Source organism: Hydra vulgaris, chromosome 04 (genome assembly GCF_038396675.1).
Source record: "Hydra vulgaris chromosome 04, alternate assembly HydraT2T_AEP".
Lineage (NCBI taxonomy): Eukaryota > Metazoa > Cnidaria > Hydrozoa > Anthoathecata > Hydridae > Hydra > Hydra vulgaris.
The window spans coordinates 35,572,195-35,599,257 of record NC_088923.1 but is presented as its reverse complement, the minus strand read 5'-3'; the positions used below and the strand labels follow the sequence as shown (position 1 = coordinate 35,599,257).

Here is a 27,063-nt window from a genome sequence, read left to right as displayed (position 1 = left end):
CACATGCTGAATTGTAAAATTTCTTTAATGGCCCAAATACTGATCTGTCAAGTGGTTGGAGTTTGTGGCTGCAATGGGGTGTCAATGTCAAGAGCACAACATTTTTTTTTTTTTTTTTTTTTTTTAGGTGCCCCAAGAAGTCCTAACGGTCTTATCACAGAGCACCGCGGAAGTGCATTTAACCAGGAAGTTCACGCCTCCTTCCTTGCCGTGACGCGAAAATTTGTCCAGAGCTCGTTTCGAACCTGGATCTCCTGCTTTGAAAGCAAGCGCTCTAACCACTGCGCCATGGCCGCACATTGCTTTCCTTAGCTTTATCCATCAGTTCAATCGATATATGAGTTTTGTGGTTGTCCATTATTAAAAGTAATGGATGATCCTTGCTAGGATGTCCATACTCCACAAAATGATCGAACCATTTCAAAAAAATTTCTGTATTTATCCATCCACTAGGATTAGCATCACCTTTTGTACCTGTTGGTGCCCCGTTAAGCATACGGCTACGAAAGAGGATACGAGGAAATATCAAAAACGGTGGAATAAAATTTCCAAGGGCATTAATGTAACCCACCATTGTAACTAGGGTTCCCCTTTCAGCAGAAGTTACCTGTCCTACTTGCTTTACTCCTTTACCAGCAATCACTTTCACTGGCTTATGAACAGTTGTCAGGCCTGTTTCATCAATATTGTAAATGCAATTAGCAGAAAAGTTATAGCGCTCCTGCACACTGTTAAGGTTTTTGAAGAAAATATCTACATTTGTGCGATTGAAACTAGTTGTTTGACTGAGACTGGTAGCTTCTGGCGTACGAATAGATAATTTTGTACGATTTAAGAATAAATAAAATCATTCAGTTCTAGCTGTTTCACTCTTTTTCCCGTTTTCTGGTATTTTAATGTCATTTTTAACTGCATATTGATATGCAAGTTGCTTTGTTTCTCTAACATCAAATCCATAATGCATATTAGATGCTTGACGAAGATATATTGAAAGTTCATCTTCTTGTGTTTTATTAAAAATATATTTATGTTGTTCATCAAAGTATAAGTTACTGCAAGAAGTTTCTTTATTAACCTTTATTTTCCGCTGTAAACTTGACTTTTATTGTATGAGCATCAGGCTTTAACCGACTTGTCACTCGTTTGTACTTTCTTGGCATCTGAAAAATTATTACTTATATTACTCACTCCATTATTAAAAAAAATTATGCTCTTTTTAGTTGCATTAACCAAAATCCAGATTAGGCTATAAATTATAAATTCACAACCCTATAAAACTTATAATGTCATTAAATTTAATAAGGCTAATAGTGAAGAACTTTATTTAAACTGAATTTAAAATACAAAAATGAGTGGCATTAAAACAATACTTACTGTGAAAGATGTCTTCAGGACAAAGTAACAAAGTAATCCAATATAATTATTATAATTTTCTATGATAAAAAACACTTTACTATAAAGTAAACATTCTTATCATAAACATAAACATAATTTTCTGTTCACTTGCTTTTTTACAAAAATATTGATTATAAAAGTTAAAGTACAGTAAATTAAAAAAATGATAAAATTGAACAGTGTCCCATTTCACCCCAGTTCTCCTGTCCCAAGTCCCCATCACTAGTAGGTGTAAGAAAACCTTTATTTTATATAGATCTCGTAGCCATATGCTAATCATATTTCTTCTGTAGTTAAATAAAACAATAGTGAATAATTAAAAACCATAAACATAAAAATATATGCAAACAACACATAAATATTTAATATTAATGATGTCTTCAAAATCCAGGAAAATTGTTAGATTTTTACATATTCGCAAATAATCCGAAATAAAAATACTTCTGAAACTTAAAAAACACAATAATATGAAGAAGTTATTGCAAACTTATAACATACATAAAAAACTTTTGCTTTATTAAATTTTTCACTGAGATATTGCCAAGTCCCATCTCACCCCATATCCCATCTCACCCCGTTCTCCCCTACAGTTTGTAAAAACAAAAATACAGTTGTAAAAACAAAAAAGATTTTTTTCCGTCACTAAGTCCCGTTTACATTGACGTCTTCAGTTTATATTACAAAAAAGATAAAATACAATATTACTAAATACAGATATTACAAATGTTAAATAAATAAGATATAAATAAGCATTAGCACTTGTTGAGACTTTATTCTCAATAGTTTTAAATATGAATTTTTTACATATATATTTTTTTTTACTTTTCAACTTTTTACTTAAAATTTTTTACATATAAATATTTTATTTACAGATATATTTTTTTCTAAAATTCATTACAAGAAAGTTAATGATTGATTGCATTTTAGTGACTTATAAAGAAAATGGGTGACCTTAAAGGAATTTAATCAACATTATTAGATTTGTAGAATAATATAAATTTAGTTTTTTCTACATTTAATTAAAGTTTGTTACTAATAATCCCCTCATCGATCTTCAATAGTTCTTCATTAAATGCTGTAAAAAAAGATAAGTTAAAAATAAAGTATAAACGAACTAAAATATTAAAGAAAAAATTAAACAAGATAATGAATAAAAAAGTAAAACGAACGAATAAATTTAATAAAATAAAACAAAAACAATCAATTAAAAGCGAAGTAACAAGTTAAAAGCAAAAAAGTTCGAAAAATGTTCAAAAAAATGTTCGAAAAATGTTCGAAAAAATAATAAAATGAACTAATTAAAACAAAAATAATTTTCTGTTTCCGCCAAGAATAACAAATATAATAAATTTTATTTTGTAGAAGTTTTTGTGTTTGTCTTTTCGTTACGTAGTTTTTGTTTTGTAGTTTTTGTGCCTGCCTTTTCGTTTGCGTAATAACGGGTGGCCCAAGATAAATGGCATAGGTAATATTTTTATTATAACTTTGTTATTTTTTTAGCTAGAACAGTAAATTTTTTTTAAAAGATTTAATATTAAATTTTCTATAATTCTGTCTTGATGGCTTTGTTTTGTAGTTTTTAATTTTATTTGGAGATAATGAAATCTAAAGATTTGCAAAAACTTGTACTTTCTAAATACCAAAATGGTGATGGTCCATCAAAAATATTTGCTGATATTAAGGGTGTCATTGGGTTTCGTATTATAAATCGGTAGTGTCAAATGATAAGAGAGACAGGCTCTATCGAGTTGAAATGTCCATCAGGTGGTCCAAGATCAGTTCGAACAAATGCAAACATTCAAAAAATCAGAAGTCGTTTAAAACGTAAAAAGAGGATTTCATCTCGAAAATTAGCTAATGAACTCAATATCTCCAGAATCAGTGTTTAAAGAATACTTCAAAAGTATCTTAATTTGCAGGCATACAAACACAGAGTTAAACCACTGCTTACAAATGGTCAAAAAGGCAAGAGAATTAAATTTGAAAATTGGATAAGAACCCATTTTTGAAAAGAACAAACACTGAAAATTCTGATTTCAGATGAAAAAAGTTTAGATTTAAATGGTATGTACAATGCCCAAAATAATCGCATATGGTCCACTAATTACGATTATTAAAGCTGATAAAGATGGTGGTATTAAACAGAAGCAAAAATTCCCTCAAAAGGTAATGCTTTGGTTCGGAGATTGTTCAAAAGGTGTTACACCACTGGTTATTTTGGACAAAGATACAGTAAATCATGACTGGTATATAAAAAAGTGTTGCCAGTGGTCTTGAAATATGGAAACGAGATGTTTGGTGATGATTGGACATTTCAACAAGATGGAGCAACCTCACATACGCATTATTTAACTCAACAATGGTGTCATGATAATTTTCCTGCTTTTATTGACAAAAATCACTGGCCCCCAAATTCCCCCGGTCTCAATCCTTTAGATTGCTCAATATGGGATGAACTCGTTCACCAAATGAAATGGAATAAAATTAAATCAAAATTAACATTAATTCAAGAACTTAAACGAGCTGTAAAAAATATTAGAGTAAATTTAGCTTTAGAAAGTTGTACTAGTTGGACCAATCACTTATATCGTATGTCAAAAAATAATGGAGACTGTTTACATTAAATAAATCATGTCATTTTGTAGAGAATTTAATAATAAATCTTTTAAAAAAAATTCACTTTTCTAGCTTAAAAAATAAGAAAGTTATAATAAAAATACTACCTATGCCATTTATCGTGGGCCACCCGTTAAAATTGCTTCTACCGCTACTACTTCATTTTAGTTCAATACTGCCAGGGCCGCCAAGAGGCACAATTACTGATTAGGGTTAATAAACAAACTCTATGAAATTAAATACGCTTTTTTCTTACTTTTTTATAAGCTAAATTCGAATTAGAGTGCATATAGGTTGTAAAATAAGCAATAGGTCTTTGAGTATATTTGATTGAGAAAGCCTAAAGTGTTTCCACAAATGAAAAATGAAGACTCCTTCAAACAATTAAGATGCGAAATATCTTCCATAAAGTTGTCTTCTATTTTACAAGCTTGAATTTTTAACCGGTTTTTTTAACTAAAAGAATGAGAATCATAAAGAAACAGTTTTCACAGTCTTAATTTCAATTGTAAATGATAAGCAATTTTGTATTGCAGTATAAAGTCACTGCGTTCTTCGAGTGTAGTTTAGTCGAGTATTTTTAGTTTTTGATTGTAAATAAAATGTTTAATTAACAATATTACGTGTTGTTGGACACGTTTGAGTAGAGAAATTTACAAATACAAAACTCTAGGTGCAGTTTAATGTACAGCTAGTACATTACTGCTTCCGCTAAAATGTTACGGATGTACAAATCCATGTTGAGGCTTTGATAATAGATCGGCACAGTGTTTCAAAATCCAATCAATGATAATTCTCTCTGTCACCTTTCACGGTATAGGTGAGAGACACCAGCATGTAGTTGTAAGTCTTGAACTTGTTTTCTTTTTTAAGGGTAGGCGTGACATTTGAATCGCGTTGAGATTTTAACACTCCTTATGGAGTTTTTAAATCTGGGCAAATAAAGTTTTTTTTAACCTGGTCTTTTTTTTTGGTTGATCCCTACCAACTAAAGTAAAGAGATAAATTTTTTAAACTGTAATTCTTTGGTAAAATAAATAAAAGTAACTTGTCATGCACATCACCAAGTAAATTTATTTTATACCTCGTCAATAAAACAATTTTTTCTTTTACTTTTTTGTAATTAGAATCTAGTAATACTTTTTTTTGTCTTTGGTCCCCAGGCGCCCCTAATATCATGGCGCCCGAGGCACGTATGCCCCTATTTGCCCCTTGCTTTCGGTGGTCCTGGATACTACTTCAACTTCAAGTGGTTTTGACTGTACTTTTATCTCTTGCTAATCTTATCACTACTAAAAATTATTTTTCCGTTGGCTTTGCACCTATTTCTACTTTGGAAACTTTAAGTATTTTGTTTTTATGGTCTTATATTATATAAAAACTGTTTTTTTACAAAATGTTTGAAACTTAAAGGTAAATTTATGGAACCCTTTAAAACATGTTAGATCGCTATTCATGAGATGTAGGTATTACAACAGAATGTTGAAAAATTTGATTATTAAGAGACAAATTGCTTGCGCCCCTTTTCTTTATTGTCCCTTGCACCCCTTCTCTTCATAGCCACTATATTTAAAATGTTGTCCCATTGTAATGTATAGCAGTCATAATGTAACCCATCATACAATAATTTTTAGTTGGACAACTTAATGGATGATCCGATGAATCATTTTTTTTAAACCTTAATTCCTTGTTAAATATATTGTTTTCAGTTAAACTGTTATTAATTATGTAATACATACGCTCTGAAAATGACACAATGACCAACATCTTCCAACATCTTTTCATAATTTTTTTTTTTCAATCTGCTTTATTCACGCAAAGATCATTAAGTAAAATAAAGTTTATATAGTTGTGAATTGACGCCTCCGCCTGTAAGAATCTCTTGTTATTGACGAACTGAAGCGTAGTTATTTAGTTCAAATAGTAAATTTGTACAAATTTAAACGAAGTAATGACACGAATACTAATTATTCAAATCAAAAAAGTTTAGAAAATTAATTTTACACTTCTTCGACTAAATAAAGATAAGCTTTTAGTTCTAAATATTCATATCAGAAGTCTCAACAAAAAGTTTAGAATATTGTTACATGAACTTAAATACTCAAATAGTTTGCATCACGGAAATCTCGTGAAAAATGATGAATTGTTTCGTCATAAGTTCTTCGGTACGGCCCTGCTTATATGTAAAGTGTCAGCACAAAAATCTTCATTTATGAAATAATTTTTCCTTTCGTACAACTTTTTTATAACTTCTACTTTACCTTTGTAGTGTTATAATTTTAAAACGATTCGATTTGCAAATTGGTTGCAAGTTTGCATTACTTTGTTGATATTCGTGTTTCTTTCTGAGCAACTTTTTTCCCTGATTTTTCCCTCTTTTTTAAATACATTTTTTTATAAACTAAATGCTTTCGGAGGATCAGCATATCATAGGCATATCGGCATAAAACTTTTCTTTAACAAAAATCATCCATATTCCTTCTTTAAAATTGATAACATATTTAAAATCCTCATTCGAAACAAATTTAATTTATTTATCTGACGTCAGATAAATAAATTTAATTTGTTTCAATTGATGATTTTTGTTAAAGAGGAATTTTATGCCGATACGCCTATGATATGCTGATCCTCCGAAAGCATTTAGTTTATAAAAAAATGTATTTAAAAAAGATTTTTTATAGTTATAAATTTCTAAGCTGTATGGTTTTTACAAATTTACAAGCCGTAAAAACAATATTTTTAATATATATATTTTGTATATGTTCTTAATTATCTCACAGAAATCCAAGGTGTTTTAGTTTATTATTAAGATATAAATAAAAAACCGTTAATTTGAATTGTGTTTTTTGTTATTGAACTTTTACCAGAGATGATGATCTGTGTTTTTTTAGTGTTTAGCTTGGTACAAAGGTTTTTGCATTGTGCTGGAACTTTATTAACTTTATTAACTAACTTTTGTGGCCCAGAAAGAGGAGGAATTTATAGGATTATATAATCTTCATAGGCGACAATGCTAGTGTATATGCTACTTATTGTTGTTCCAAATTTGCAATCGGAAACAATTTGACTTAAAATACTTTCAGTGTAAATATTGTACAAATGTGACAATAAAATGAATCCTTGCCGCACGCCTTGAAACAGACTCGAAGGAAATGATTTGATTTACGCCCAAGTTATCATATATTAGCAGTACCCGAGCGACATAATGATTGTAGCGTTCGAACTACTGATAGCGGTAAATCTTTGTAGTAATAAAGTTTTTCAAACAACAAGCCCTAGTTACAGCTATCAAAGGCCTTATTTGCATCCAAACTACAGATATATACTGATGAGTTACTATTATTGTAAAGTTTTATTGCTTCTCACAAAAAAATATTCTGCATGAAGTGTTAAGCTATTTTTCTTGAAACCTAATTGACAAGAGTGGCTATCTAATATTTCCAATCACACTTGCATGATCATATATTTAAAGATTTTTGTCAAAATAGGTATGATAATAACTCCTCAATAGTTATTCGGATTTCACAAGAAATTTTATAAGATTTGACTATTGGAACAATAATTGAAGCTGATAAGTACCGCTCCATTATTAAAGATATTATTAAAAAAGTTTGAAAGTTATATTAGAAGGTTATTGTTAAAAGAGTATTTAAGATGTAAGCACTAATACAAGAATCACGCGATTTATTTGACATAAATTTAAGAATACAAGTTTCGATATCGGAAATCGATAAGAGTATTTCATTAGCTTCATTTATGAGTTGTGGAATATAATGTAACCATTTATGAGTACTGGAATATGACGATGTTCGTAACTGTAAGTAATTGTGGATTTAAAATTTTTGTAATCAATTAATGAGTAATTGTGTGGATTTGAATTGTTGAGAGCCGTATTAAAGTTTTGTTGAAATTCTTCTACAATTTCTTTTGTATCTTGTTTTTTAATAATAGTAAAAATACAAATGTTTGAAGTTGATTTTGGAACAATATCCAAAGAATTACTTCGCATATTGCTCCAAAATTTATAAGGATTAGTTTTCTGAAGGTATTCAATGTTTTTAGCAATTTCATTGGTTTTTAAGTTATGAGCTACTTTTACAGTTTTAAGGATATTTTTACGTGCAAGCTTGTAATTATTAAATGAAATACATCCCTACAACCCGTACTAACAAAGAAGGGCTTCTAAGGAAGTTTCAAAGCTTTTTTAACTACCGGATTTATAATTTTTTTTAACTATATAAATTTTTTTTAACTATATATAGTCAGCCTATGTTCGACATTTTTAAAAAAAATTTATTGGATACTGATCGTAAAAATATATGCAACAGCTATTTTACGGTGTTTAGTATTAAGTTAATAAAGATTAAAAGATTTAGAAACTTTTTAACATTCTTTTTAAATTGTTGCATAAGTTTCTAAAGGTTTCACTGAAATTTTGGATATAGTTTTACTTTTAAGTAAATTTTGCGTAAAAGCAAAATCTCGGTAATTTTGATTTTAGAAAAAAAAATTGATTTCTACTATATAAAGGCAAACTTCACTATATAAAGGCAAAAAATTTTAGTTTTTAATACGTTGTTTGAAATCTTTACACCACAATCATGTCATTCACGTAAAAATGCAACTTTACATCAACACTTAAGTTGCTAAATAAATATAAATACAGCCTAGCAGCAAACGGTTGAATTTTTGTCAATTACTTAAAATCAAATTTTTAAAATGAATCAGTAACAACATCCTTATAGCTAATATATAATTATAAATAAGCTGCAACAGCGGTAGCCGTTTAATGAAAATTTTATAAGCATGGAAATGTCAAAGAAAATATTGTGGAAAAAATATATATGTATTTATAGGTAGATAAAGATTATCAGCATAAACTATATCGAACGCAAAGGCGGGGGGAAATTAATTGGGCAAACAATTATTTGCAATTAATTGATTGTAATTAATTGATTGAAAAATTTTCAATACCAATTAATTGATTGAAAGTATTTTTTAAACCAATTAATTGATTGGGTCAGAATTGCAATTATTGATAATTGATAAATTTTGCCATTAATATTATTTACCGAGATTATATTATACTTTTTTAATTTTTAGTTTAGCACTGTTTTTAACCATAAAAAGTTGAAGATAGAATGAGGCATAAGCAATAATACGCATGTATAAATATTTCGAGCTGTATACGCATATAAGGTTAAGTATAGATGGACGCATAACCAATAATACGCATGTATACGCATGTTCATTTCAATTGTGCTATTAATCATTTATTTAATCATATTAAAAGTATGCATCCAGAATATATAGAATATAATACTTCTTTAACTTCAACACAACAGCCGATTACTCAGTTTAATGGTTTTACTCATATTCCAGGACCAATAATAGCAAAGAGTGCCAACAATATGTATTCATGGATAGAATGGGTGACTTTTGGCTTTAAACCATTTTCATTTGTAGAAAACTCTCTCACGCAAAAATACTCTAAGTACACACTATGCGGCATTGTTTGTATCATATCCTAATAATGCCAGTGAAAATGAGTACAGTACTGCATTAATTGCCTTTTCACCTATAGGAAAAGAAACAGAGTTTACAGCAAAAGCCCACTTTGAATATTTATCATGGGGGCTTCAAAATATTTTTCGCAAAAATATGACTAACGTAACATCTTTAATAGGTAACAACTGTGAAACAAATAAGGCCCTTGCAAATCTGTGAATTGTTCCATTAATAGGATGTGCCTCTCACAGGTTCAACTTAACTATGTTTTTACTCAAATATAAACATATCATCGATATGACAAATAAGCTTATGGGTAAATTCAAAAATTTAAAGCTAGCCGGAAAACTCCGTTTGTTGACTTTTCTTTGTGCTATTCAAAGAAATACAACACGATGGTCAAGTACTTCAGAAATGATAAAACGATATTTTCGTCTTAAACCATTTTTCACCTGAGGGAATTTTGATAAAATGCCCGAGCTAATAGATTGCATGTTGTCTGCCAAGGAAAAAAATGATCTTTTTTTCCTTGGCAAACGACAGACTTAGTTGCTAAACGAGACTCTGCAAAAATTTAACTCAGTAACCGTTGCACTTCAAAGAGAATCTATTGACATTTTAGAAGTAAGAGTTTTATTTAATGAAATAATCAGACACGATGTTAATACGAGTACCTATTTCTCTTCAAATGCAGATATTATTTATTCTAAAACATTTGAAAGTGCGCTAGTTAAAATAATGGACAACAGAGAGCACGAACTATTTTTAAATGAAAAGGAAAGTGTAAATAAACTTCTAAAGCAATCTGAGATCACGCAAGTTAGTATTGACCATGATTTAGACTTTGCTTCTAAGCTGCTAAAGAAAAGAAAATTAGAAAAAATGTTTTCGGATTCAAGATATGTGAATTGCAAGTTTCTGGTGCCAACGTCAAATAATGCGGAAAGATTTTTCAGTGCGGCAGATTACGCAATTGGCCATTTGAGACATAATATACTTCCATCCAATCTTGAAATGTTTTTGTGTGTTAACAAACGATTTTGGGACAGAAAAATACTCTCAGATATTATGATGAATAATGAAAATAACTGATTGTTTTAGTGACTTACTCTTCAAATAAATTTTGGTTTTCAATTTATTTTTTATGAGTTCCTATAAAAGACGTACTTTAAATTGGAATTATACATTACAATGTAATGTAAAATTCCAGTTTAAAGTACGTTATTACTTAAAATATATATATGTAATGATTACATATATATATTTAAGGTAATAACCCAACAATATTATTCTTTTAAGTATGATATTTAATAAAAAATGATAATTTTATGTTTTGTTTTTAACATTTTTAGACATTTTTAAAAACCAATAATTAATTGCAATTAATGGGAAAATTGATTGAATTGTTCAAAAATTGCAATTAATTGATTGCACTGAATAATAATTGCAATTAATTAATTGGTTGCATATTTTTAAACAATAAAGTTGCAATTAAATTTTCTCTGCCCTTGATTGAACGAACACACAAAATTAAAAAAATCTTCTCACTAAATATTTGTTTGTGAGTGATTTATTATGTAATATAAACTCTTTTTTTATTTGTATTATATTTAATAGTTATCTATATCTATGATTATATATTATTATTTTAGATTTTGTTTCAAAATGTTTTCTTTAATTCGATGTAAAATTTACTTTCAGAAAATATATACATTTCGCATAAATTACTTTTTAAAACAACCGTTTTAAAACTTTTTACAGATAAGTATAATTTTTTAATTTGTTTTTTTTATTTCTTAAAATTTGTTCAATGTTTTCGTAACTTTTTGTTTTTATTATGTTTTTGAATATTCGAAACCTGATCTCATAATAACAATTATAATGGTAATAATAATAATAATAATAATAATGATAATAATAATAATAACAATAATAATAGCAATAATAAATAAAAAACAGTGTTTTGAATTTTTTCAGTTTTTGCCCGTCTTACCTCTGATTTTTAGAAAATTTGCGTTAGGGATCGTCTATAAATTACGCAAAAATTACTAAATTTATTTTTAAAAAAGAAGTAGGAGATCTTAAGTAATTTTACGTGGCGATTTTCATAAAATTTAATCAGATATTTTAATTTTTTATTTAACTTAAGGCTCTGCGAGGGAAAAGTTTTGATCTTTTTTGTTTGGTTTATTAGTGAAATTTAGCGTTGGTACCTGTGGTGGTTTTTTTACCTTCAAATAACACTACTTACCTTGACTTTAACTTACCTATTTTTTCAGTAGTATGATCTGTAATAGCATCTCCTTCCAATTCACAATCCAAAGGTTTAAGGAAGTCCCTTGCAATATGTGGTTTGGGTGAAGCTATTTCGCCTGAAGATGTAGTGATTACTGGTGTCCGCCTTTCAACCAGATGTCAAGTACTCCGTTGCATGATGTACCACACAAATGTTCCAAATAAAATCACTAATGTAAACTGTTCTCAATGGGAAGCAGCAAGATTAGTATTGAACCAACTAGTGGTATTTTATGGCAAAGCAAATATTCCAATGATTTCAGAACTCAAAGCTTGTGAACGCATCATACTGCTAAAGGAAAAAGCTAAACTCAGGGCGATACAAAAGGAACGTAGGTCAAATGCATCAGTTGTAAGCAGGATAAATGCTATCGAACCTTCACTATGTGAAACTTTGCTAAAGGAAAATGCTAAACTCAGGGCGATACAAAAGGAACGTAGGTCAAATGCATCAGTTGTAAGCAGGATAAATGCTATCGAACCTTCACTATGTGAAACTTTTCCACTCTGGCGAGCTGATGTAGAAAAGCTTATTGCCAATGCTGAAGAAATGGCATTTCTCTACTCCATGAAAACTAACAGAACTACAACTTTTGCATCAAAAGATAGCATACTAGATAAAAAGGTTCAACAAAGTAATGCGCAAAAGCAATTGGCACAGAGAAGAGCTGCTAAAGAGAAGCAAAGAACAGATGAAGAAGGAAAAGAAACAGCAACTCGAAGCCTATTAGATACAGATATTTGCGATGAAGGTGAATGTGACATGAATTTTGAGACTCCGAAGACAAGTAAAAGATGCCATCACCGTTCCTCACACACTGGGACATCTGCATTTATTCCTCATGATGTATTGAAACGACCCAGACTTGTTGCTTTAGCAACACGCTTGAATATGTCTGCAGCTCAACAACCAACATTTACAGCAGCATTGATTGAAGATTCACAAGGCAACAGTTCTAATGTGTCTACATCTTATGCTACTGCAGACAGATCCCGGAGAAATGTTGTTCAGCAATTGGCAGAAGACTATAAAGAACAATAAGTTGCACCAGACTTGATAACTCTTTATTGGGACTCAAAAATGATGACTTCTTTAACTGATAAGAACGCGTCTAAAGAACGGCTTTGTGTAGTCGTTGGAAATGCAGAAAATTTGAAGCTACTTGGCGTTCCAATATATCCATCTGGCGAAGAAAGCTCAGGCAACAAAATAGCTAATCTAACGCTTGATCTGTTAAATTCCTGGCATTGTACAGAGTCAATTGTCAACTTGATGTTTGACACAACCGCCTCAAATACAGGCCACGTTTCTGCAGCATGTGTGACAATCCAACAAAGACTTGGTAGAGCCTTGCTATGGTCTGGTTGTTGCCATCATATTGGGGAAGTTGTGCTTTCACATGTATTTGAAGATCTTAAAATTGAGACTTCCAGATCACCTGATGTAGTTCTTTTTTCAAAATTCCGAAAGAACTTTAGTATTATAGGCAAAACGTCTCTAACACGCTTTGACTCGACGAAGCCTTACAGTCAAGAAGCCAAAACTTTTCTTTCCTCATGCAGCTCTGAAGTCCTGAGGCTACTCAAGCTAAGCTTAAACTGAGACCTGATGATTACAAGGAATTTATTTATCTGTGCACTCTCCTTTTAGACACAGAGGATACAGAAGACAATGTTATCACCTTTAAAAGACCGGGTGTATTACACAAGGCGAGATGGATGGCTAAACTAATCTATTCTATCAAAACATGCCTGTTGCAGCAGCATATTAACAATCTTCCTCCATAGAGTATTACAACCGCCCACCAAGTGCAAAAAATATATGGTTTTGTTGTATTTGTGACACATGTCTACAACACATGGTGGATGACATCCTCATCAGCTGCAGATGCTCCTTGGAACAATCTTCAGTTATTTCACAAACTTTTGCAATATGCAGCAGTAAATGCTAATATTGCAAAGAGTGCTATATGTGCATTTCACCACCATTTGTGGTATCTAACTGCAGAAATGGTACCTCTGGCTCTATTTAGCCATTTTACACCATGCACTGAGAAACGTCTGCTGGCCGACTGGTTGCTTGAAATTCAACCAGCCGCACCTGTTACATCCCCAAGAGGACGATATAGGACGGTTTTCGGAAAGCCACAATTGCATTCTAAAGAAGATATCACATTATCAACTAAATTGGCAGATTTTGTTCTATTAGATTCATAGTTTACATTTTACGCTCTAAAACTGCAGCCAGGTTTCTTAAATGAAGATATTTCTCGCTGGCCTGAAACTGGAGCATATCAAGCTTCAATCACTAATATTCAAGCAATAAATGTCATTAATGACTGTGCAGAAAGAGGGACTAAGCTTAGCAGCGACGTTTTAATAGCTACCAAGAATGAAGCAGTGTACCAAAACAAATTGCAAGTGATCGAAAAGGATCGTCAACGTATATATTTAAAAATAACACAATTTTTTTTATGCTTGACATGTTTTGTAAAATTTATTTACATTCCTAAAATTAATTTTTATGCTTGACATGTTTTGTAAAATTTATTTACATTCTTAAAAGATTATTTTACAATAAAAAAACTCTGAAATAAATACTAAAAGTAGAAATTTTTACAGAGAAATATTAACGGACAAAAATTTTACATAATAAACCAATTATTACAAAATAACTCGGTAAATAACCAATCAAAATAACCAACTGTCAAAACAAAACAAAAATGAACTGACAGTAAAATTAAATAGATAAGTTTATAGCATAATGTAAAGTTTGTTTATTAAGTGAGGGACTTTCCTATTTAATGTGGAGGGCTTCTTTTATCTTTAATTTGTGTTTGGTTGGGGAATCATTCGAAATCTCAAAAGAATCACAGTTAACCATGTTTTTGTAATTAATAGATAAGTTTAAGTGTTTAAATATATGAGATTGTTTATCACTTTTAAGGTGCTCATTTATTCTAGTTGCCAAATGTCTGGAAGTTTCTCCAATATAACTGACATTACAGCCAGCGCGAGAAAATTTATAGACAATATGAGATTTAAGCAGTTGAGAAAGTGACTTTTTTAAGCAAAAACAATCTTGCATTTTATTAGTAGTGAAAATTAATTTTATTAGAACATCCTTGCAATATTTATGAACAATTTTTGAAACTTTCGTTTTAGTATAATTAGAGCGCATTCCAATGTATGGAAGCTTAAAGTATCTTACATTTAAGCTTTTAACAATGTTAGAAACAGAGGGCTCATTTTCTTATCAATATAGGTTTTTATTTCAGAGTCAATAATTTTTTGTGGAAATTTATTATTTTGTAAAACTAATGATAGATTCCTAATATCTTTATCAAAACCAACCCAAGTATTATTAAACATTAAATGTACGATCAATCAAACAACGAACAAGCCCAAATTTGTAGCAACAGGGAATAAAACTGAAAAAATTTTGTAAAAGACCTGTATACGTTTTTTTGTGATAAACTGAAGTCGAAAACGAATTGGATTTTTTTATATTTAAAATGTAAAAAAATCCAAAAAAAGTACATCTAAAATGGCAATCTGGTTATCTTGTTCTTTTTTTATTGTAAATTTTAAATTTTTATGTTGTTTATTGAGGTGTTTGAAAAATTCTTGAGCTTTATACTCAGAATTCAAAACAGCAACTATGTCATCCACTTACCGTTTATAAAAAAATGGTGCTGTAAAAGAGCAGTTATTGACCCATGTTTGTTCATGATATCCGACGATAATATTAGCTAAGATAGGCGCTAAAGGAGAACCCATAGCAACACCATCTGTTATATTTTCGTCATATTTTCCGTCAAATAGAAAATGTGAACCGGATGTGGAATGTGGATGTGGAAGTAATTTTTTAAAGTGAATTTTTGAAAAACATTTTGAGTTAATTTTATCTTTAAAAAATAAATCAGTTGCTATGTTGATGGTTTCCTTAATCTTAAATCTATTCTATCTTGTTTTTTATTAATAGTAAAAATACAAGTGTTTAAAGTTGATTTTGGCAATATCTAAAGAATTACTTCCGATATTGTTTCAAAATTTTAAATGATTAGTTTTCCAAAGGTAATCAATGCTTTTAGTAATTTTATTGATTTTAAGTCATGAGCTGTTTTTACAGTTTTAAGGATATTTTTGCGTGCAATCTTGTTATTATTAAATAGAATGCATACAACCCGTACTAAATAAAAAGGGCTTTTAAGGAAGTTGAAACGTTATTTTCAACTACCGGAAACATTTTTTTAAATAAAAGCTGTTTCCATATATATAATTTTTTTTTTTAACTATATAAAGTCAGCCTATGTTCTACATTAAAAAAAAAAAATTTATCGGATACTTATGGTAAAAATATATGCAACAGCTATTTCATGTTGTTTGGTATTAAATTAATAAAAATTAAAAGATTTAGAAACTTTTAACAATCTTTTTGCACAGTGCCTGAAAAATGTCATATCTGAAACATAAAAAAATGTTGCCGGTATCCTTGATATTAGGTTTTCGTTACTTGATAAGCTTTTTATCTTTATTTTAACCATTAATTATTTAGGTTTAATTGGCAACTTCAACATGTTTTCGTATCAATAACTTAAATGTTTCTTATAATTATTGGGTTAGTTACAAAGCTGTTAAATTTTTATTAAATCAGGAGCCTAAAAATAAACTTTTTTTTAATTTTCGCACAAGTTTCTAAAGATTTCACTGAAATATTTTTGGATATAGTTTTACTTAAGCAAAATCTCGGTAATTTTGATTTCAGCCAAAAACTTTGTTTTCAGTATTCACTATACAAAAGTAAAATTTTTAGTTTTTAATATTTTGCTTGAAATCTTTTCACCTAAATCATGTTATTAAAGTCTAAGGGATCGTCCATAAAGTACGTACGCTCGGAGAGGAAGAGGGGGTCTGCAGATGGCGTATATGAGATGGGAGGGCAGTGAGTTGATTATATATGAAAGGTGACTCAAAATTTAAAAAAATATCATAACATGTTAGATTAATAGGTTAAAAGCGTAGGTGCTTTTAGGGAGGTGGAGGGTACTCAAAAAAGTGTATTGCAAAATGCGGCGGGGGGGGGGGGGCGGGGCGGGGAGTCGACGAAAAAAAAGCGTACGTACTTTATGGACGACCCCTAATCATGTTGTTAAAGCAAAAATGTAACGTTGCATCACTTAAGCTGCAAAATAATAAATATAAACAACAGCCTAGCAGCAAACGGTTGAATTTTAGTCAATTATTTAAATTCAAATTTTTAAAATGAATCAGTAACAACATCCTTATAGTTAATATATAATTATAAATGAGCTGCAACAGCGGTAGTCATTTAATGAAAATTTTATATGCATTAAAATGTCTGAAAAAATATTGTGAATAAAAATACATATATTTATAGGTCGATAAAGATTATCAGCATAAACTATATAGAACGAATACACGAAATTAAAAAAATCTTCGTCTCTCTAAATATATTGCTTGTGAGTGATTTATTATGTAATATAATTTTTTTTTTACTTGTATTTTATTTAATATTTATCTATATCTTTGATTATATATTTTAGATTTTATTGCAAAAAAGTTTTCAAAAAATTTTTATCGAGTTTTTTAAATGATTTTGAAAGTTTTATAACCTATAATCTATTCAACATTTCAAAACTAGTAATTATAAGTTTTAAAACTTTTACAAAATTTTACCTGTTTTGAGAACCAGGTTGACATTGAATAATAATAGGGACCTGTTAAGGAAGCTCATATAGAAAAAAAGCTTTTATTTAATTCGATGTAAAATTTAACATACTTTCAGAAAGTATATATTTTGAATAAAATACTTCCTAAAACAACCTTTATAAAACTTTTTATAGGTAAGTATAATTTTTGAACTTCTATTATTTATTTTTTTCTTAAAATTTGTTCAATGTTTATATGACTTTTTAACTTTATTCTTTTTTTGAATACTCGAAACCTGATCTCATAATAATTATTATAATGATAATCATAATAAATAAAAAACAGTGTTTTGAATTTTTTTTAGTTTTTACTCCCTTTACCTTTGATTTTAATGAAAATTGCTTTAGCGATCCTCCATAAAATACGCAACGATAACTTTATTTTAAAAAAAGAAGTAGAAAATTTTGAGTTCTTTTACGTGTCGATTTTCATTAAACTTAATACCTGTTTTAATTTTTTATTTAAATCTGCGAGGGTTTTATTTAACTCAGCAAGGCGTCTGCGAAGGCTCTGCGAGGGAAAACTTTTGATCTTCTTTGTTTTGTTTATTAGTAAAATTTAGCGTTGTGTAATTTAGGGACAATTCCTTATATATAATTTATTTACAGTTTTTTATAAAATAATTTTATTTATCATCAAAAATACTTCAAAACAATATTTTTTTTTACATGTAATTAATTGTGTATCAAGGGTCAATTAGGACCCCTAAAAAAAATTTTTATTAAAAATTTTTTATACCATCTTGTTTATTACAGAAGGAAGCTTTTTCACTATGTTTGATTTGTGCAATAAAAATTTATATATATATATATATATATATATATATATATATATATATATATATATATATATATATATATATATATATATATATATATATATATATATATATATATATATATATATATATATATATATATATATATATTAGGGGTGTCCACTAAGCAAAAAATTTTCAAAACCACCCAAATTGAGTTTTTTCCCATTCTAGTGTTTGTGTACAGTGTAAAAAAAAGTTTTTTGTTACATTTTACGATTTATAGAGCGTCCCATTTTTGGGACGCTAGGCACGAATGGGTTAAAACAATAGCATATTTTTGCATTGATTACAAATTTCATAAACAAGCAAATTAATATTATGATATTGACACAATTTAATATGTAATATTGACTGTTATAATTATTTTGCTGTTTCCTGTTTTAGTTAAATTAATTAAAACTGAAATCTTGACAAGAAGTGGTAAAGTTGTAAAAACTGAACTCAAGTCTTTGCCAACCAGTTCCAGTTGTTTTTCAGACACAACCGACCAACCTTCACCGTCGTCATCATCATCAACAACAAGGCCTGTTACTCGTGCCTCTACTAAGTTTTGGTTAATTGGACACCCATTACCATCAATAACTGGTTCCAAACTACCCGATTGCAGACAGGTTTTGAAGTTTTTTCTTTTTTTACGACGCGATGAAGAAAATGTCCGAAATCATGTAACAAATCAAGAAATTGGCTATATAGTAATCGACGCTGTTGTAACTTTCTGGAACATGGCACGCATCAAGACAAAGACAAGACAAAATTCGGTGTTAGATCTTATGTGTCTCTGGAATGAGTGGAACCGCTTGTTGAAGAACAAGAATCGCGAAAGTGATGCTGGCGGAAAAAGTGTTAACTTCTAGGCCAAGTTGGATAGTCTTTTTGATATTGGATCACCTGATGCCATACAGGAAATCATGAAATCCAGGCTACTGACTGCCTAAAAGAAAGATGATGATGTTGCATTCTATTTAGATTAAAAAAAAGACAGAAAAGCGACCATGGGCGGGCATGACAAAATCTCCGAGATTAAAGCAAAAATGAAAGAAGTCAGATATAATCGGAAAATTATAAGTTAATGACGAAGAACAGAATATTAATGGAAATATTGCTGCTGCTGAAGTAGATATCGGTTTAGGGTGGGACTTGAATTATGAACCTCCAATGAATAGACGATCAGAATTTATTACTCTTCACCTCCCCAAAAGAATTATGCAATGCGAGGAAATCACTTCTGCAGCAGACAGGCTGAAATTGTCTGATAATAAAACAACTATGATTGTGTCTGCTGTAATTAAAGCTGCTGGTGGAAACTTGGACAATTTTGATATCTCCAGATCGACATCTCGTCGAAGTATCTTGCCTGTCGACATCACACTTTTGAAATCTTTGTCGGAGCAGTTTGGAAGAAATTATTTGGAAACATTTTTGGTCCAGATAATAAATTCTTTGCTAAATTTAAAACTGCTTGGCCAGCATTGGATAAACAGTTGCCAATCGAAACTTTAGCAGTTGAAGGCACCTGGTTGCAAAACCTCAAAGAACAGACCATACAGCATTTGACACATCTACTTGCTAAGGAAGATACTACAACATTTCCAAGAGATGACTATCGTGAATGTGCTGAGAACACACTGATCATCTTTGATCAAACTCCACCGCGGGGTGTACACTTTATTAAACCAGGAACTATCCACCAAGCTCGGTCGATGGCATGTAACATTTATGTGAACAAAATGTTTATGTTTTCTAAACAATTGCCTTATGATCAGAGGATGACAACCAAACTATTTAGAATGAACAGATATCTTTCTCTTTTCCACACACCAGCTTGGACAAAAGCTAGCATTGGTGCTGATGCACCTATGAATGACCTGCAATTCATCCACGACATGATGGACTACAAAGAAATAGACAAGGAAATTGCTGATGTCATTCTTTTTAAAATAACCAATCACCGATGGTATTTGATAGAAAAGCTAGTTCCATTTGCTTTCTTCAGCAAACATGTTAGTTCCACTGTGAAAAAAGATATGGCAGCCAAACTCTTGGAAATTCCAGTACCCGAAAATTTTCGTCTTGATAAGCCAGTTTTTCGTCAAATCACTCGTCAAACAGGTTTGTCAAATCTTCTGGGACCTGAATCTCACTCATTGTTCAGCATTTTTGGCATCAATACAGATTGGCTTGCTAAACCAATGGAACAGAGGAAAGAGCAACCAGGATACAAAGAAGCTGAAAAATTTGTTCGTACCGTAAAAGTTATAAATGATATCGCAGAAAGAGGAGTTAAACTGATTTCAGAATTTGCCCCCATCATAATCAGTGATCCAGAACAAAGAGAATTGTTGCTGCAGGGCGTTGAAAATCACAGGCAGCAATATCCTGATTTTGGCAAAAAAGCTATTGGATAATGAAACAACATTAATAACATTCTGAAAGACAGTCTTAATTTTAGTTTTGGGGTTTCCGTCTGATACTTTGACTATAACTGTTAACCAAAAATGCAGAACTAGCTTGGTTAAACTGGATAATTTAACATATATTATGCAAGCTGCTTTTGTTTGGCTTGATTTCTGTGATTTAATTTTTAAATACTTGAAAAATGAGATTCACAATAATTATTTCTCTGTGTTTTAACTAAAAAAGATACTGTTTTAAACAGGAAATTGGGGCTTGTCTTGAGGGGCTCTGAGGGGGCTCTAGAATAGTTAATAAAATTTGATAAAAATTTTTTACATTACACACAAACACTAGAATGGGAAAAATTCAATTTGGGTGGTTTTGAAAATTTTATGCATAGGGGACACCCTAGGGTGTCCCATTCCCGCAAAATTTTCGAATTACCACTCCAACTTTTAAATTGAGGTTTAGACTAAGATAAAAATAATATTTACCATGTATTTTGAAAAAATATAAAAATTTAAGGGTCCCCCCACTTAAAGAAAGTTAAAAAAAACCCTTTTTTACCGTCTTTTTTGAGTATTTTTGTTTAAATTGTTAACAAATATATGCCGTAACAACTTCAACTTTTCACACAATAATATTTACTATCTTATTTATACTGTATAAAAAATTCGACTTAAAAAAAATTAATTTAAGGGTCCCCCCCAATTAAATAGTAAAGTTGTTTTACGCATTTTAACTTCTGCTATTGTAAGAATAAAACAATTAGCATTGTTTAAAAATAAATCAAATATTCATTAAATTTTCTTTTCGTCCTTGAAGAGAAGCTCGTTTGCGATGACCCTCCACTATTTGAAGTAGCAGTTGAAGCTGCGCGGGGTCTTTTACTTTATTTTTAAAGTCTTGTATAAGTTTTACACCTCTCTCGGCGCAGTCATTCACAACTTGACAATACTTAACAACACTTTTTACACAGTTGTAGTCTTTCATCTTCACCCAGTGCTCGACAGGAAGTTGCATCCAATCTACCTGGTTTGCAGTCATCTTGATTAGATTATATAGTAGCCAGGAACGAGGACCAATTAAAGAGGCAAAAGAAGGTATGTTGTCGCCATCGACTTTCGGAAAAGACGGTTTTCCAGGCTTTATTTCTTCCCTTCTTTGGTGTCATACAACTTCAATGCCATATCAGATCTTTCAATAGGCGAAATTTCATCATCAAACATCGCGAAGATAACTAACTCTTCAGTTAAATACCAAAGGTGCCTGTTGCAAGACTGAATAGCTGCATCAGAAGTGATTTTGTCTGTATCACGGTACCACTGCATATCGGCGATGTATTGACGATCAACTTTTGGTGCAATAACTGAGATGCGACTTTGTAAAAAAGCCTTTGCGTGAAACAGAGCAATAAAATTAGCCATTCTTTTCAATTTATGACGTTGATCCAGGTCGAGCGATGTAATCCGTTGATCCAGCATGACAAGTTTCAAGATGTACAGCTCATTGTGCATAAATCTTGCACGATGATGCGCACCCGGTTTTTTGAAGTTAAACATTTTACCTTTTGGCAAGTCACCTCCAAGATAATGAACTGTCAGTTCAATCAATTCTTGATAATCGGCCCTCGGAAAAATATTCTCCTCAAGGCACCTACTAGCCCAGTTCAGAACAATTGTTGCCTGGCGATGAATAGGATGGTTCTCTTCCGGCCAATCAAATTTTGTTATATCTGTAGGTTCGGGAGAAATAGAATCCCAAATGTCTTGAAGCATTTTCAAAATTGGCTCGATAGGTCCGTTATGACTTCCATTAACTGCATCCCAGACGTGACGAACATGCAGTTCGTAAACATGATGGCGACAAGCTGTCCACAACAGTGCATGACCAACTTCTTTCTCAACCAGTGCTGCACATTCATTTTTCCATCCAGTGTTACTAGAAGTGGTGTCGAAAACTAGGGCAATCAAATTATCTAGCAGGTTCCATGAAGAAAAATACTTAATAAAGGCATTTTTCTGGGCATGACCAGTAGAGTTAGTAATTACAGGGATTTCAAGAATTTTTTCGTTTGCATTGTTCGATGACCCATCCCAACCACTTGCCAAAATAGCAACATGCTCTTCTTTCTTTCCTACATACAAAAAATGTTTGTTTTTAAATATTATATTGTTTTTTCAATATTTGCATTTCCAAACACTGAAAACAGTAAACAAGAAATAAATTAATCATCCATTTACCAGTAAGTGACGAAACAAGTTTTAAATCCCAGTGACCTGATGGATGAAGAGGGCGCTTCTCCTGATATTTCTCCTTTATTTGGGCCCCTTGTTTTTCTCGTTCTACCATACGGTTACGGTGAACTGATGATCGCGAGATTGGAAAATGACGTAACGAAGCACCGCAAACTTTGACAACTTTTGCTTCAACAGCCATTTGATCTCTAACGCTCAGGCCTAATCGGTCAGAGACGTCAGTGAATGTTTTTGTTAGCGTTGTAGGATCGATGTGAATAGCAACGGTTGACAATCTGGTTTTCCGTTTTTGGTGGAAAGGAGTGTAAACTTCAACTTCTGAGCTGTTTGAGTCATCCTCACTTTGCTCAATGATTTCTTCTATTTCTTCATTACTTAGAGTTATTTTTCTTCTTTTAGCTTTGCTGTGATCATTGACTCTGTTTTCAAGACGTTTATTGCGATCCGACTTGTTCTTATCTCGCTGCGCATGAGTTGCGTTGCAACCAATCATCGAACCAACCTAATTGGAGATAAACAATACAATACTAACGTAAAATGATAACCTTAAGTAAACACAGTGCAGTAACATGGTTGAAATAATGCATGAAATTACCTGTGGATATTTCCGTTGGTTCAGTAAAAACTCCCAGTCCTCCTTCCAGGTTGCATGTCGAGAGAGACGTAATATATAATATGTGTCAGCGGCTGATATGTCACAGAGTTGATTCATTGATTTCAAAAACTGGGTTCGTTTCTTCTCGGGGCACTTATTTCCTTTTTTCAGCACACTTTGCCATTCATTAAAAACTGCAATGAAATACTCGATGCACTTGTTATCTGGCTTAACTGGTAAGTGAGCTTTTTTCCAAAGTTCTTGCAATTCAATCAAAATAACTTTAAAAATATTTTTTGCCGAAACTGTTATTTCACTACTCCCCTTGTTGATTTCTCTAAAGTAAAGGTATCTTCGGAGCAAAGCAATTTTAAGGGGAAGTTTTACACCGACACTTAAACTTTTCTCTAGTCCAAATCCAATAAAATAATCTTGATGATAATTTCGTGTGGATCTCGGTTTTTCTACTGAACGATTTTTCTCTTTTATATTAGGGTTCGGTAGTTTACGAGAACGTAAATCCATTTTTGTGGTTACCACAGAAAGAAAACAGTACTAGCAGCAGCAGAAGTACGTGACTGAGTTACTTACTAATTGGGATACCGTTTAACAAAATGTGGCGCAAATTACTTTACTGAAGTTAAAAAAAGCAATTACATAAGCCTAGCAATTACAAAAACTAGTATAATTTCATTGGAACTCTATTTTAGAAAATATTTCCTAACTTTAATTCGTATATTAAATTTATTGTAAAAACAAAAAGCTTAAAGTAAATGAAAAATTTAAAACAATAATTTTTAAATTAAAAAAATTTATACTATTGATTACTATTGGTATGTCGAAATCTTATATTTAATAATATTAAAATAATGAAAATAATGTTAATTAAACATTAAATTTTACTTGTTAAAACAACTTAAAACAAAAAACATGGAATTATTTACCATGCTGAAGAAAAAACACGAAAAGAAATTTTTCTTATGCTGAACGTTTAGACGCAACCATTGTTTTAGAATAATTATTGGTTCAAATAAAGACAATCAAATTTTTTTATTTCAATACAATTTTTAGATCGTCCTAAATTTAAGCCTTTACAGTAAAAAACTACTTTCTGATGTTGCCAAATTACAAAACGACTTTACTATTTAATTCGGGGGGACCCTTAAATTTTTTTTTTTAAGTCGAATTTTTTATACAGTATAAATAAGATAGTAAATTATATTGTGTGAAAAGTTGAAGTCGTTACGGAATATATTTGTTAACAATTTAAACAAAAATACTCAAAAAAGACGGTAAAAAAGGAAATAAGTGCCCCGTTTTTTTTAACTTTTTTTAAGTGGGACCCTTAAATTTTTATATTTTTTCAAAATACTTGGTAAATATTATTTCTATCTTAGTCTAAACCTCAATTTAAAAGTTGAAGTGGAAATTCGAAAATTTTGCGGGAATGGGACACCCTAGGGACACCCCTAATATATATATATATATATATATATATATATATATATATATATATATATATATATATATATATATATATATATATATATATATATATATATATATATATATATATATATATATATATATATATATATATATATATATATATATATATATATATATATATATATATATATATATATATACAGGGGTGGCGGAAGGAAATAAAAAGTGTGTGTGGGAGGAGGGGGAGGCTAAAATTTTTTTGCAAATTTTATAAAACTAATACTAATTTTCAGTTATTCTTAAAAGAAAACCACATGCATCTATTTTCAATAAAGTATAATATCAACTATAAACATATTTCACTAAAATTTAAAATTAAAAGAATATGTTACAATCTAAAAATAATTTAACGTTTTTCAAAGTAAGAAATTCTGGTCTTAACTTTTTCCATTTATAAAATCTTTTGCTATAGCAAAAGATTTTATAAATTTATATCTATTGCCTCGGTGTTCAAGTTAAAAAATTGAAGAAGTAGAAGATGATTCAATCACTTCTAAGTCGAGGTCGACCAACTATATGACTTCATTCTTAGATGAGAGAAAGATCTCTCGGCTTTGCAGGTTGTCAATCACCAAGTAAATTTTTAGAAGTTTTGATATTTCAGAAAACATTTTCTAGGCTTCTTTACAGTGGTTTAACATATCAATTATAGTTCTGATTGATGTTTCCTGTTTAATGTTCTTTTTTTATATGTTATGTTAAAAGTTTACTTAATAGATTTAAAAAGAAAGAATTCAGCTTTTAATTTTTCATAAACTATATCATTTTTATAGAAAACCTTTATATTATCTATAGCTTTTATGTCCGTGTCACCATTTGCAGTAGACAATAATAACCTTTCTAAAGCAATTATTGATTCCATTGAATTTTCTGAGAACCACTGGTTTAATTGACTTTCTATAAAATCAAGTACCTCGTAAAACTGAGCTCGGTAAATTCCATCGTGTCCCATTTGTGAATGTTCAAAATATTACGATCAAAGCAAGAAGGAGTTAAACGTTGGCGAGCCATAGAAGCATAGAGGTGAATTGTAACCAAATTTCTTAACTCCTTTATTAACACAAGATTCAAAAAATGATTTAAAAAGTGTTTCTGATCTCATAGATGATATAGAATTTTTAATAACATTATTGATGAAGCAATTGTTTGAGCATCTTCTTCAGCAGATTGCATATGTTGAGAGACTTGCTCTACAGTTACAAACACATCATAAGCTAGGCGAAGCCCAAAATATAATTTAAATGATAATAATTTATCAAGTAAACCTTCTGCTTTAGCTCTGTTAGGATCATTTGGTTCAGAAATTTCTTGAAGCTTTAAAACAATTACTTGAAAATTTGTCAGAATTGATCCATATGATTTGGACCTCGCGGGAAAGCAAGATGTAGGAAGCGAATTCCAAAGAACTGATGTTCGAGGAAAGAAACTAGACGAATAAGAGTTTTTGGAGCACTTATGAACAGTCACAGAAAAAGGATGACACTTAATTGAATGACGAGTAACACGAGAATGAATTTTAGTAGATGGCTCAAGAGACGCTAGCTCTTTAGAGCAGTGCCCATTATAGTATTTGTAGAAAAGAGAAAGAGAAGCAACATTACGACGATGTGATAATGGTTGGAGGTTGGCTGCAAAAGCAGGTCCAACTATGTTTACAATGCGTTTTTGCACCTTGTCTAAAAGAGAAAGGGCATCATTAGAAGATCCGCCTCAGATATAGCAACAGTGTTCCATACAAGGCCGGATTTGAGATTTATAGAGATAAAGAATAGAATCCGAAGTAAGAAAGTGACGAGCTCGATAAAGAGATGCAAACTTAGCAGATGCTAATTTTGCAACTGATTTAATATATGGTTTCCAAGAAAGATTGGAAGTAAGAGTTAATCCTAAAAGATAAGAGTAGGTGACTCATCGAGTACATCACCCTTCATAAATATAGG

General features: G+C 30.6%; 1 protein-coding gene across 1 annotated transcript in view; it reads left to right on the top strand.

Annotated features, from left to right (window-relative positions):
• Positions 1 to 17,103: 17,103 nt before the first annotated feature.
• LOC100201473 (uncharacterized) overlaps positions 17,104 to 27,063 on the top strand; it is a 79,829-nt gene continuing 69,869 nt past the window's right edge. Inside the window, exon 1 of the mRNA XM_065796190.1 lies at positions 17,104 to 17,297. The gene's annotated coding sequence lies outside the window, so the exon portion shown is untranslated. The remainder of the gene's footprint in view (positions 17,298 to 27,063) is intronic.